We start from the raw sequence: 13581 nt of genomic DNA on the forward strand, positions 1-13581 counted from the left end.
ACGGAAGAGCAAAGGATAGAATATTGGACTTGGAGCCTGGAAGATGAGAGTTTGAAATCGGCCTCAGACCCTTAGTAGCTGTGTGGTCCTGAGCAATACAGTTAACAGGTTTCATCCTTAGGTTCCTCATACGCCAAATGGGGCTAAGAAGAGTAACTACTGTAGGGGGTTGCTATGAGAATCAAATAAAATAAAATATGCAAAATTTTTTGCAAACTTTAAAGTCCCATATAAATGCTATTATACTTATTATCATTAGTTTCTATGACCTCTCTGAGCCTATTTGTTTTGATGATTACCATTTTATAATACAGTTGCAGATTTAGTACAGCTAGATAGCATTCCTTCACATTTATTTTTTTTATCCTTAACATTCTTTTTTATTTAATATTTTTAAGTTTTCAGCATTGATTTCCCCAAGATTTTGAATTACAAATTTTCTCACCATTTCTACCCTCCCCTCACCCCAAGATGGCATATATTCTGATTGCCCCATTCCCCAGTCTGCCCTCCCTTCTGTCACCCCACTCACCCCATCCCCTTTTCCCTTACTTTCTTGTAGGGCAAGATAGATTTCTATGCCCTATTGCCTGTATATCTTCTTTCCCAGTTGCATGTAAAAACAACTTTTTTTTGAACATCTGCTTTTAAAACTTTGAGTTCCAAATTCTCTCCCCTCTTCCCTCCCCACCCACCCTCCCTAAGAAGGCAAGCAATTCAACATGGGCCACATGTGTATCATTATGCAAAACCCTTCCACAATATTCATGTTGTGAAAGACTAACCATATTTTGCTCCTTCCTATCCTGTCCTCCTTTATTCAGTTTTCTCCCTTGACCCTGTCCCCTTTTGAAAGTGTTTGCATTTGATTACCTCCTCCCCCTATCTGCCCTCCCTTCTATTGTCCCTCCTTTTTTCTCTCCTTCCTCCTTCTTTCCTGTGGGGTAAGATACCCATTTGAGTGTGTATATTATTCCCTTCTCAAGTTGAATCCGATGAGAGCAAGATTCACTCATTCCCCCCCCCACCAGCCCCCTCTTCCCTTCCAATGAACTGCTTTTTCTTGCCACTTTCATGCGAGATAATTTACCCCATTCTATCCCTCCCTTTCTCCCTCTCTCAATATATTCCTCTCTCATCCCTTAATTTGATTTTAGTTTTTTAAATATCATTCCTCCATATTCAACAACTCACCCTGTGCCCTCTGTCTACTATACCTATATATATATGTGTGTGTATATATATATATATATATATATATATATATATATATTCCCTTCAGCTACCATAATACTGAGGTTTCCTGAATTATACACATCATCTCTCCATATAGGAATGTACACAAAATAGTTCAACTTTAATAAGTCCCTTACGATTTCTCTTTCTTCTTTTTTTTTTTTTTTACTTTTTCATGCTTCTCTTGATTCTTGTGTTTGAAAGTCAAATTTTCTATTAAGCTCTGGTCTTTTCACTAAGAAAGCTTGAAAGTCCTCTAATGTATTGAAAATCCATATTTTGCCCTGGAGTATTATACTCAGTTTCCCTGGGTAGGTGATTCTTGGTTTTAATCCTAGGTCCATTGACCTCTGGAATATCATATTCCAAGCCCTTCGATCCCTTAATGTAGAAGCTGCTAGATCTTGTGTTATCCTGATTGTGTTTCCACAATACTCAAATTGTTTTTTTCTGGCTGCTTGTATTATTTTCTCCTTGACCTGTAAACTTGAATTTGGCCACAATATTCCTAGGAGTTTTTTGGGGGGCGATCTTTTTCAGGAGGCTATCTGTGGATTCTTTCAATTTCTATTTTACCCTCTGGCTCCAGAATATCAGGGCAGTTTTCCTTGATAATTTCTTGAAAGATGATATCTAGGCTCTTTTTTTGATCATGGCTTTCAGGTAGTCCAGTGATTTTTAAATTATCTCTTCTGGATCTATTTTCCAGGTTGGTGGTTTTTCCAATGAGATATTTCACATTGTCTTCCATTTTTTCATTCCTTTGGTTCTGTTTTATATCTTGGTTTCTCACAAAGTCACTAGCTTCCCCTTGCTCCAATCTAATTTTTAAGGTAGTATTTTCTTCAGTGATCTTTTGGACCTCCTTTTCCATTTGACTAATTCTGCCTTTCAAGGCATTCTTCTCTTCATTGGCTTTTTGGAGCTCTTTTGCCATTTGAGTCAGTCTATTTTTAAGGTGTTATTTTCTTTAGCATTTTTGGGTCTCCTTTGGCAAGTTATTGACTTGTTTTTCATGGGTTTCTCACATCACTCTCATTTCTCTTCCCAATTTTTCCTCTACTTTTCTAACTTGCTTTTCCAAGTCCTTTTTGAGCTCTTCCATGGCCTGAGAACAGTTTATGTTTTTCTTGGAGGCTTTTGATGTAGGCTCTTTGACTTTGTTGACTTCTTCTGGCTGTATGTTTTGGTCTTCTTTGTCACCAAAGAAAGATTCCAAAATCTGAGTCTGAATCTGAGGCCGTCTTGGCTGCCTGTTCATGTTCCCAGCCAACTACTTGACCCTTGAGCTTTTCGTCAGGGTATGACTACTTGTAAAGAGTACTTTGTCCCAAGCTTTAGGGGTTGCACTGCTGTTTTCAGAGCTATTTCTACACAACAAGCTCTGCCACACCAGCACTTCTCCTCTCCCAAGAACTGCCAACCCAGATTGCGACTCAGATCCAAGCAGGTTCTGCATTCCTGCTCTGATCTGTCACTTAATTCCTCCCACCAGGTGGGACTGGGGCCAGAAGCAACTGCAGCTTTAGCTCTGTTAGCAGCCTCAGAGCTGCACCACCTCTGCCGCACCTGGGGTGTGGCCTACCATAAACTCCTTTCGCTCTGTCCCAAAAGCTTTTCCCACTAACCTTCTCTATTGTCTTTGGCATTTGTGGGTTGAGAAGTCTGGTTAACTGCCACAGCTCACTGATTCAGGGTGCTATGGCCTGTTCCACCTGGCTCTTGATCTGTTTGGTCCTGGTGCAGCCTACCCTGGGCTCTGCTCCACTCTGCTCCCAGCTCTGTGCATATGATAGACCTTACCCAGCGACCATCCAGGTTGTCCTGGGCTGGAGCTCTGCTTCCCTCTGCTACTTTGTGTGTTCTGCAGTTCTAGAGTTTGTTCAGAGCCATTTTTATAGGTGTTTGGAGGGACCTGGGGAAGAGCTTTAGGCAAGTCCCTGCTTTCCAGCTGCCATCTTGGCTCCACCCCCACATTCCTTCACATTTAAAAAAATTGTCTCATTTTTTATCTTTTTATTAATTTATTTTTAGTTTTCAACATTCAATTCCACAAGATTTTGAGTTCCAAATTTTCTCCCCATCTTTCCTCTCCCTCCACCCTAAGATGGCATGCATTCTGATAACCTCTTCCCTAAGCAGCCCTCTGTTCTGTCATGCACACCCCCTTCTTTTATCCCCTTCCTTTCTGTTTTTCTGTAGGGCAAGATAGATTTCTGTACCCCATTGCCTGTATATCTTATTTCCCATTTGCATGTAAAAACAATTTTTAACATTCATTTTTAAAACTTTGAATTCCAAATTCCCTCTCTTCCTCCCTCCCTTCCCAAACACCCTCATTAAGAAGGCAAGCAATTCAATATAGATTATATGTGTGTAGTCATGCGAAACACTTCCATAATAGTCATGTTGTGAAAGACTAATTTCCCTCCATTCTATCCTGCCCCCCATTTATTCTATTCTCTCCTTTGACCCTGTCCTTCCTCAAAAATATTTGCTTCTCATTACCCCTCACTCAGTCTGCCCTCCCTTTTCTCACCCTGCCCCCCTTATCCCCTTCCCCCTTACTTGCCTGTAGGGTAAGATAGGTTTCCATGCCCAATTGAGTGTGTATGTGATTTCCTCCTTAAGCCAAATCTGATGAGAGTAAGGTTCACTCATTCCCTCTCACCTCCCCACTCTTCCCCTCCACTGCAAAAGCTTTTTCTTGCCTCTTTTATGTGAGATAATTTATCCCGTTCTACCTCTCCCTTCCTCCTTCTCCCTGTATATTCCTCTCTCACTCCTTAATGATATTTTTTAGATAGCATCCATTCATGTTCAACTCACCCTGTGCCCTCTGTATACATATATGCATATGTATATATATATATATATATATATATATATATACATATATATATATATACATATATATATATATATATATATATATATATACATATATATATATATATATATATATATATATATGGACCTCTTTTGCTATTTTAAGGTGTTATTTTCTTCTGTATTTTTTGGGTGTCCTTTAGCAAGTCGTTGACATTTTTTCATGATTTTCTTACATCGCTCTCATTTCTCTTCTCAATTTTTCTTCTATTTCTCTTACTTGATTTTCAAAATCCTTTTTGAGGTCTTCCATGTCCTGAGGCCAGTTCATATTTTTCTTGGAGGCTTTGGATGTGGGAGCTTTGACATTGTTGTTTTCATCTGGTTGTATGTTTTGATCTTTTTTGTCACCAAGTAAGATTCTGTAGTCTGAGCTTTTCTCTTCTATTTGTTCATTTTCTCATCCAATTACTTGACTTTTTAACTCTTTGTTAAGGTAGGACTCAGCTTCCAATGTGGAGGGTGTACTCTCCCAAACTTCAGGGATATGTGCAGCTGTTTTCAGAGATACTTCTAAGAATCTGTAAATTTTCAATTCTTCCAAGGTAGTACAATCAAAGGAGAGTTGTTTACTCCTCTTCTGGCCTGTGCTCTGGTCTATGAGTGACCACAAGCACACTTTTCTACCTTGGAGCTGTGAAGAGAATTCCCTCTTCACCACTGCCACAAGCTCCACCAAGCCAGTGCTCCTCCTCACACCAGGACTGCCACCCAGGAGTGCAACCCAGATCCAAGCACGGGCAAAGCACAAGACTCCTGCCTCAGTGCCAGCAAAGAGATCCTTGCAATCCCCCTCTGATCAGTCACTCAACCCCGCACTATTTGTGGGGTGAGAGCTCCAGAAGCAGCTGCTGTTGCTGCTGCCACTGCGCCAGAGCTGGGGTCGGATCATACTCCTCTCTCATGCAGGTCCAACTGACCTTTCCTACTAACCTTCTAAGTTGTCTTTGGTGTTTGTGGGTTGAGAAGTCTGGAAAAGCCACAGCTACCAGTGATTCAGTCCCCTGAGGCCTACTCCAGGTTTGCTTAGGCTTGGTCTGTGCTGGTGCGCTTTGTCCTGGACCATGCTTTTCTCTCACACTGGTAAAACGGAATTTTCCTATTGACTTTCCAGGTTGTATTGGGCTGGAAATTTGTTTCACTATGTCATTTTGTGGGTTCTGATGCCCTAGAATTTATTTAGAGTCATTTTTACAGGTTTTTGGAGGAGGTTTGGGGAGAGCTCAAGCACGTCCCTGCTTCTATGCCACCATCTTGACTCCTTAGCAATTCACATTTTTTAAAAAAATATTTACTTTGATATTATTGATCTTTTGGGTTTTTTTGGATTAATTTTGCTATTATTTTTTCTAGCTCTATAAAATAATGTTTTGTAGTTTAACTGATATGGCACAGACTGAGTAAATTAATTTAGGTAAAATGGTCATTTTTATTATTTTGGCTTAACCTACCAAAAAAAATTAACATTCTTCCAGTTATTCAGAACTGATTCGATTTGTGTGAATGGTGTTTTGTAATTATATTCATATAATTCTTGGGTTTGTCTTGGAAGGTAGTCTCCCAAGTATTTTATATTGCCAACAGTTACTTTAAATTGAATTTCTCTTTCTAGCTCTTGCTACTGGACTTGGTTAGTAATATGTGTAAATGCTAATGATTTATGTGGATTCATTTTATATCCTGAAAGTTTGCTAAAGTTTCTAATTATTTCAGCTAGGTTTTTAATTAATTCTCTGGGATTCTCCAGGTATACCATCATGTCATCTGCTAAGAGTGATATTTACGTTTCCTCATTGCCTATTTAAATTCTTTTAATTTTTCCTTCTCCTATTGCTAGCATTTCTGGTATAGTATTGAATAATAAAGATGATAATGGGCATCCTTGCTTCACCCCTGATCTTACCAGGAAGACTTCTAGCTCGTCTTCATTACAGATAATGCTTGCTGATGGATTCAGAAAGATACTACTTGTCATCTTAAGGAAAACCACATTTATTCCCAAGCTTTCTAGTATTTTTTATCAGAAATTAGTGTTGTATTTTGTCAAAAGCTTTTTCTGCATTTGTTGACATAATCATATGATTGTTTTGTTGTTTTTGCTATTGATATGCTGATAGTTTTCCTAATGTTGAACCAGCCCAGCTTTCCTGGTATAAATCTCAACTGCTCATAGTATATGATGCTTGTGATACATTGCTATAATCTCCTTGAAAGTATTCTATTTAAAATTTTTGCATCAACCTTCATTAGGGAAATTAGTCTATAGTTTTCTTTCTCTGTTTTTTCTCCTCCTAGGTTAGGTATCAGCACCACATTTGTGTTGTAAAAAGAATTTGAAAAGACTCCTCTGTCTATTTTTCCAAGTAATTTCTATAGTATGAAATTAATTTTTTAAGTATGTGGTAGAATTCACTTGTGAATCCATCTGGTCCTGTGGATTTCTTCTTAGAAAGCTCATTGATGGCTTACTCAATTTTTTTTTTCTAAAATAGGGTTATTTAAGCATTTTATTCCCTCTTCTCTTAATCTGGGAAATTTATATTTTTGTAAGTATTCATCCATTTCACTTAGATTGTCAGATTTGTTGGTATACAACTGGGCAAAATAGCTCCTAATAATTGGCTTAATTTCATGTTCATGGGTGGTGAATTCACCTTTTTCATTTTTGATACTGGTAATTTCATCTTCTTCCTTTTTTAATCAAATTAGTCAATCATTTTTTCTATTCTATTTTATTGTGTTTTTTTCATAAACCATCTCATGGTTTTCATAAAACTAGCTCCGAGTTTTTTATAAAACCAGCTCCTAATTTTCACTGGAAGTCTTAGTGCAAAGGATTGATAAATACTGGGTAGGTACACTGTACAGATATGGGCTGGATTAAATTAAGGGTTTCTAACCTACTTTCCAGGAACTATATATATATATATATATATATATATATATATATAGTTTGCATATGTATTTTAATAACTGTATTTCAATATAATTTATTTTACATAGTATTATAATCCTTTGTGTTTTGTTTTATGCATTTAAAAGCAATATTATGAGAAGACTTTCCTGGACTGCCAACAGTGTCCATGGTACAAAAAAATTGTTAAGAGCCCCTGAACTAGGTGGACAGTGAAGGACTAACCAGCTCCAAAATGTCATGATTTTCTTGAGTATGTATTAAATGGAAGATGGAGTTGGGGGCCCTGTTCCATTTTGGGAAACTTGCAACTCAACTTTATTTTGGAGCTTTCCTCGTCCAGACGCAGGGATATTCATTTTTATAGAAGACAGAAGCAGATGGGTCTATCTGGAGCAAATAATAACTTCTGTTGCTAAGATATGTAGTTAGGATAGACGTTAACATGTTAATTGAGTCAGTAAAAATAAAGGTTGATTTCAATGATCTTATATACCTGTCAATGGAATGACAAATGCAGTATTTTAAAATACAAACAATTGTGCAATGATGAATCTAATTGTATTGACTTATAAAGTTGTCCTAGAAACATGACAAAGTAACAACTATAAGATGCTTTTAAATACTTGGAGAAAAATGAAATATGAAAATAAGAGACTGCTGGAGTAGTCATTGAGCTGGATAAATATTTGTTCACAATAGTACTTTTGTCTTTAGGCCATGAACAGTCTAGGCTACAGCAAAGCCTATATGTGTTTTCTGTGCCTCAGAAGAATAAGGAATGGTGAGAAAAATAAATGAAATTGATATAGCATATCTGTAAACAGTTCTCAGAAAGGCTCTTCAAAAAGAATTGAGGTCCTGGGCTTTCCATGTCAACCTGCTATGGATTTCATTGGCTTTGCTTTTTTAAGCAAAAGATTACAAGAGAGGAAATGTGTGGTTCTCTCTGAATATAGGTGGAGCAGACGAAGGTGGGGTCCCATGGAGAAAGGGCCTTCATCAAACAGTAAGGCAGACTTCACCTACCTACATCCTCATATGCCACAGATTATGGTTCATTATTGTGAATATTGTGTAGGATTTTTATGCCTCCTCTGTATCTTGGAAAAACTCATCTCAAGTCAATAAGCATATATTAAGCACTTGATACATGTCAGGACTGAGCTAAAGATTAGAGATAGAAAGCAAACAAAAAAAACTCCTCAAAACTCCTCAAGGAGCCTATATTCTGTTAGGAGAGATAACACATTTAGTTAAACATAAGATATATACAGAGTAGGCAGAAAGGATTCAGGAAAGAGAAGGCGTTAGCACCTGGGGTGACCGAAAAAGGCTTTGTGAAGTAGGGGAGACCTGAGCTGAGTCCTGAAAGAAGTCAGGGAATAGAAGACGTGAAGACACAGAAGTAAGAGGGTAGAGGGTAGAGCATGGGGAACAGTTAGTATAAAGATATAAAGACAAGGGATGCAGTGTTATGTTTGAGGAACTGAAAGTGGGCCAGTGGTACATAGAATGTATCAGGGGAGTGGGGGAGACAGTAAAGTGTAAGAATGGAAAGGTAGAAAGAAACAGTTTTCTTTGGCCTGGGTACCACCTTTACGCTGTCAGCTAGCCCTGCCATCATCACTCATCAAAGAATCGGACTGAGTTCATCCTTTGCTACTAATACCAGGTAGAGAAGATTGTGAAGCATCCTTTTGTTTTTAATCCAGCTTTGAGATTTTATTATCTCAGTGATGTGAGTCGAAGGGAGTGGAATGCTATAGAAGAAAAACTTTCATTCATATTATGTACAGAAGACTTTGATTTTTCCTTCTAAATATATGTTAGTGCTTCACAACAGGTTACAGGTAATACGATAAAGTAGAGAACTGTCTTCAGTGCTCTTGGCCAACCAGGTATATCCCCTGATCTGCTTTCTTTACTGTTTGGCATGGGTATTCATCATTCTATGCTTTTTTTCTCCTCAAATCCTGTATATGATGATCCAAAATCCTTTTACCTTAATGCGTAAACTATAAACAGCTTAAAGTTTTAATTCTCTCATAAGGATGTACCTTTATTCATGTATCAAAGCTTTAAACTAGTGATCAGTTATAGGACATTTTGTGTGTGTGTGTGTGTGTGTGTGTGTGTGTGTGTGTATGTATGTGTGGTTTTCCTCTAGAGCACAAGAATGAAACTATCCTTGTGTTTCTTATTCTGTTCCATGTCTATGAAAGAATGGTTCTGGATTGATCTCTACTGTCCCTTCCAACTCTGACAATCCATGCTTTGCTATATAGTCTGATGGTCTTTACTGTAATGTTTATTCTCTCTCGCCTTTATAATACCTGTCCAAAGCGTGGAGGGACTGAAGTGAGAAAGCTCATTTTCAGGTATAGCCAAGGTCAAAGACAAGCTATTAAAGAAGAGGTTACTTGATTGAGAAAGAGTAGCGAATAGGGCACTGAACTTGGGATCAGATGACATGTATTCAGATTCTTTCTAGGCACTGAGGATGCACAATGGTTAGAGCACCAGGCCTGGAGGCAGAAACATCAAAGTTCATATCTAGCCTCATACCCTTGCTAGCTGTGTGACATTGGGCAAGACTCTTAACCTCTGTCTGCTTTAGTAAAATAGGGATCATGGTAGCAGCCACCTTACAGTATTGTGCGGATCAATAATGTGAGATACCAATGTTGTGAGATAATATTTCTAAAGTACTTAGCACAATGCCAGCTACATAGTAAGCACTTAATAAGTACTTCTTCCCTTCCCTCCTTGCTTCCTTACATCCCAAAGTTGTTTTCAGAATTGACAGAATGTTTGTAAAGTTCTTAAAACAGTGCCTGACGTGTGGTAGATGTTCGATAAATGCTTGCTTACTCTTTTCTTCCTGTGTGATGCTGGATAGCCCTGGGTAAATTTTTTAACCTTTTATGCCTTAATTTCCTCATATGTAAGATGAAGAGGGTTGGGGGTGGTGATATTTTATAGCCTCTAAGTTCTCATTCACCTCTAAATTTATGATCTTATAAATCAGTTTTTAAAATAATCTGGTATTCATTATACATTGATTCACAGGAAATATAGCCTATTGAAACCTTAGAATTGGGGTTGCACTTTTTGTTTGTTTATTCTTAGAATGAGGCACTATTTTAAGGATCAGCTTTGCTTTATTCTCAATATTAAATGTTTTACATGTCCTGTATTTAGGAATCTTCCCATTCAGTTAAACTTGACCATTTATTCCTAAATTGTTGTTTAGAGCAATTGGTTGTTCCTCAACTCTACCCTGGGTCTCTTAATTATAGAATTATGGTAGGGAATTAACTTCCCCTCTAGTTTTGTTTTCAGTAGTCCAACATGATCCATTTAAGTAATTGAAGGAAGCAGTAACTTCAATTTTTTCTTCCTAATAAGTGAGAGCAAGCAATGTTACTAAGACCTACTTATTTCAAACATTTGCTTTCTTCTTGGGTGCTCATAGAATGTTCTATCATATTTATTTTTAAATGAGATTTATATTTTACTTCCTCCCCCTCAAAGAAGGCTGTTTTGGTGGATATGAGGCAGTACCTGACTTAGAACTGGCCCTCTGCTTATTCACTTCATATGTAGTTATGCAAAAGGAGATTAAATTGGAAGCAATGAAATTCTAAGCCTCAGAGTATGAGCTGATTGCTCCCAAGAGGTAAAAAGACGGAACTCTTCCTGCTGAAATAGCAATTCACAATTAGCCCAAGCAGTATGCATTTTTTTGTTTCTAGCCATAGATAGATTTGAGAAAAAGTTCATAGTGTACCAATGCTTAGATATCAGCTTCATTAGAGAAGCAGGTAAATTTTAACACTGACACATTTTGCAATCCAGCCAGAAGAAAGAGAAGCAATTCTGAGCCATGGTGGTCCTACACTCACATGGCAATAGGAATTTTTTTGCTATTGTTTGTTTTGTTTTCTTATTTTTTTTGCTACCTTGAGTTTCTCTAGGGTATTTATCTCTGTGTCATCAGAGTGATTGTCCTTTTGGGGAGTTTTTTTTTAATTAAAGTAAAAGATATTTAAGAGGCACAAAAAGTAGATATAGATAAAAAGATAACCTAGATAATTTATAATTATATGAATTGAATAATTAAATAATTAAGCTTAATAATTAATGTTATTAATTAAAATCACTAATGTGAATTGAAATAATTTCTACTGCTATAAAATCATACTGGGAAGCTCCTACCTTAATTCAATTATATTCACTTTCTCAAGAGAATGACCTTTTGGGCCTTCAGCCATTACCTAGTCTGTACCTCAACTCCAGGCTCATATGATTAGCAACCTCCTGGACTTGACCAGTTATATGCCCCCTGATAACTCAATTTCCATGTCTAAATCCTGAATGATGATAAAGATTCTGAGAGGTTGAGGTATGAAAGGAGTATATTACAAATGTAGAGGATAGCCCATGGTAAGGCACAGAGGCAGAAGGTAGAATGCCAAAATCAGGGAACATCTAGCAGGCCAGTTTTGCTGGAACATAAGGTGAGTGAAGTGGGAAGTAGACATGGGAAGGTGGGATGAAGCCAGGTTATGGACAATTTTAAATGCCAGAATGAGCTTATATTTTAATCATAGAGAAAGTATAAAGCTAGGCTCTAACTTTGGAGTCTTCTCCGATTCTTCTGTATTCTTTATCTCACATATCTGTTGGGTTATAAAGTCTTGCAGATGTTTCTTCCTTTCTAATATACCTCAAGTTATTCACCTCCTCTTCATGCCCCCACGACTGTCACCTGGCTATGGCCTCCTATTTGCTTACTTCTAACATCTATTCAGTAATTTCTTCTTAGTTTCCTGATTTTAGGTTCTCTACAACTAAACTATCCTACAAATTACTTTCAGTGGACTGGGGAATGCTGGAAAGGGGAACTATAGAGTGGGCATATGCTGTGATGATATGTATATATATAATATATATATATATATATATATATTATGTATATATAATGAAGTCTATGTAACCAATATATTGCAGTACTATTCCAAGACTATCCTTCTTTGGCCTGATATTTTCTCCAGTGGCTGAAGATAAATGACAATAAAATAAGCAGGGAATGATTGTAAATATCAAAGCAGCAATAGAAGAAAATTGGTGCAGTGGAAAGAATAAAAAGTATTTATTAAATGCTTGCCGTATGTCAAACACTATGCAAAGTTCTGGGGATACAGATACAAAAGCAAAGGCTTTGTTCTCAAGGGACTTGCCTTATAATCAGGAAAACATCATATATAAGAGAGTGATAACCAAGGAGGGGCCACTTTGGTCCAGAAAGTTACAGGGATAATTCATGGGGCCACAAAGGAGTGGGAGCTAGGGGGCAGGCTGCAGGGGGAGTGGGAAGCAATATGACAATGAGTTCATTATCAATTAAATTGTAGAGGATGAGGCCATAGCAGAGGGAATGAAGAGAATTAAGGATAATAGTGTTCTGGGAGAGGTAGTCATCAATCAGAAGAACAAGCCTCTAGAGCTGAATTCCCCATAGGACATAATGTCTAGTGTGATCAGCGAGGAGATAGTGAAGGAGCTACCCTAAGAAAATGGATTGAAGTAAAGCATTGCTGGAGGATCTAAACCACTGGATTGACATTAAAGGAGGTGGGTTCAAATCCTAACTTCTCTGCTTACTACCAGTGTGACTTTGGGCAAGTCATTTAAACCTCTCTGGGCCTCACTATTCCTCTGTAAAACTAATGGTTTGGACTACATAACCTCCAGGGATTCTTCCAGGTCCAAATCTCTTATTCTATAATAATAATCCTATGAACCTATATTCCAACTAACTACAAAAAGAGAAATGGGTACCTATAATATTATATTATATATTATTATATATTATATATTATATGCATAATATAATATATAATATTATAAAAATAAATACCTATAATAAGTATAATGTGGAACGACTAAGTGGCACATGGATAGAGCACTAGCCCTGGAGTCAGGAGGACCTGAGTCCAAATCCAGCCTCAGACATTTGATGCTTCCTAGCTCTGTGACCCTGGGCAAGTCACTTTACCCCAATTGCCTTGACCAAAAAAGAACAGTGTAATATAAAATATGATAGAAACAAATCATTTCACATGCAGTATACCTTTTCTAAAACATCAGTCAGTCAAGTTTATTAATTGATCACAATGTAAAGTGTAAACTTTGGAAGGTAAGAAATAGACTCAATCGTGGTCCATTAAGAAGCATACTGTGTCACTAGAAATATATGTATCTTACATAAATCCAGAAGACATACATATGAAAAGCAACGTACAGGTGGATACAAAGTGAAACGGTTAATTCGAGGGCTATGTAACTTCAATGATACATTGAAAGCTGGTGAAGAGAACTCAGTCAATAAGCATTAAATGTTTATGTGCAAGTCACTGTACTAAACAATGGGGATGCAAAGAAAGGTGAATCCCCTCCCCCCATTCCACACCCACAAAAGTCCCTGCCCTCAAAAAGAGCACATTCTTTTTGTTTTTGGAAGGAGGGAGGCAGGG

At 37.5% G+C, this 13581-nt stretch overlaps 1 protein-coding gene across 8 annotated transcripts in view; it reads left to right on the forward strand.

Annotated features, from left to right (window-relative positions):
- NRXN1 (neurexin 1) overlaps window positions 1–13581 on the forward strand; it is a 1448730-nt gene that overhangs the window by 710254 nt on the left and 724895 nt on the right. The window lies entirely within an intron of this gene.

This window comes from Trichosurus vulpecula, chromosome 3, assembly GCF_011100635.1.
Source record: "Trichosurus vulpecula isolate mTriVul1 chromosome 3, mTriVul1.pri, whole genome shotgun sequence".
Classification (NCBI taxonomy): Eukaryota; Metazoa; Chordata; class Mammalia; order Diprotodontia; family Phalangeridae; genus Trichosurus; species Trichosurus vulpecula.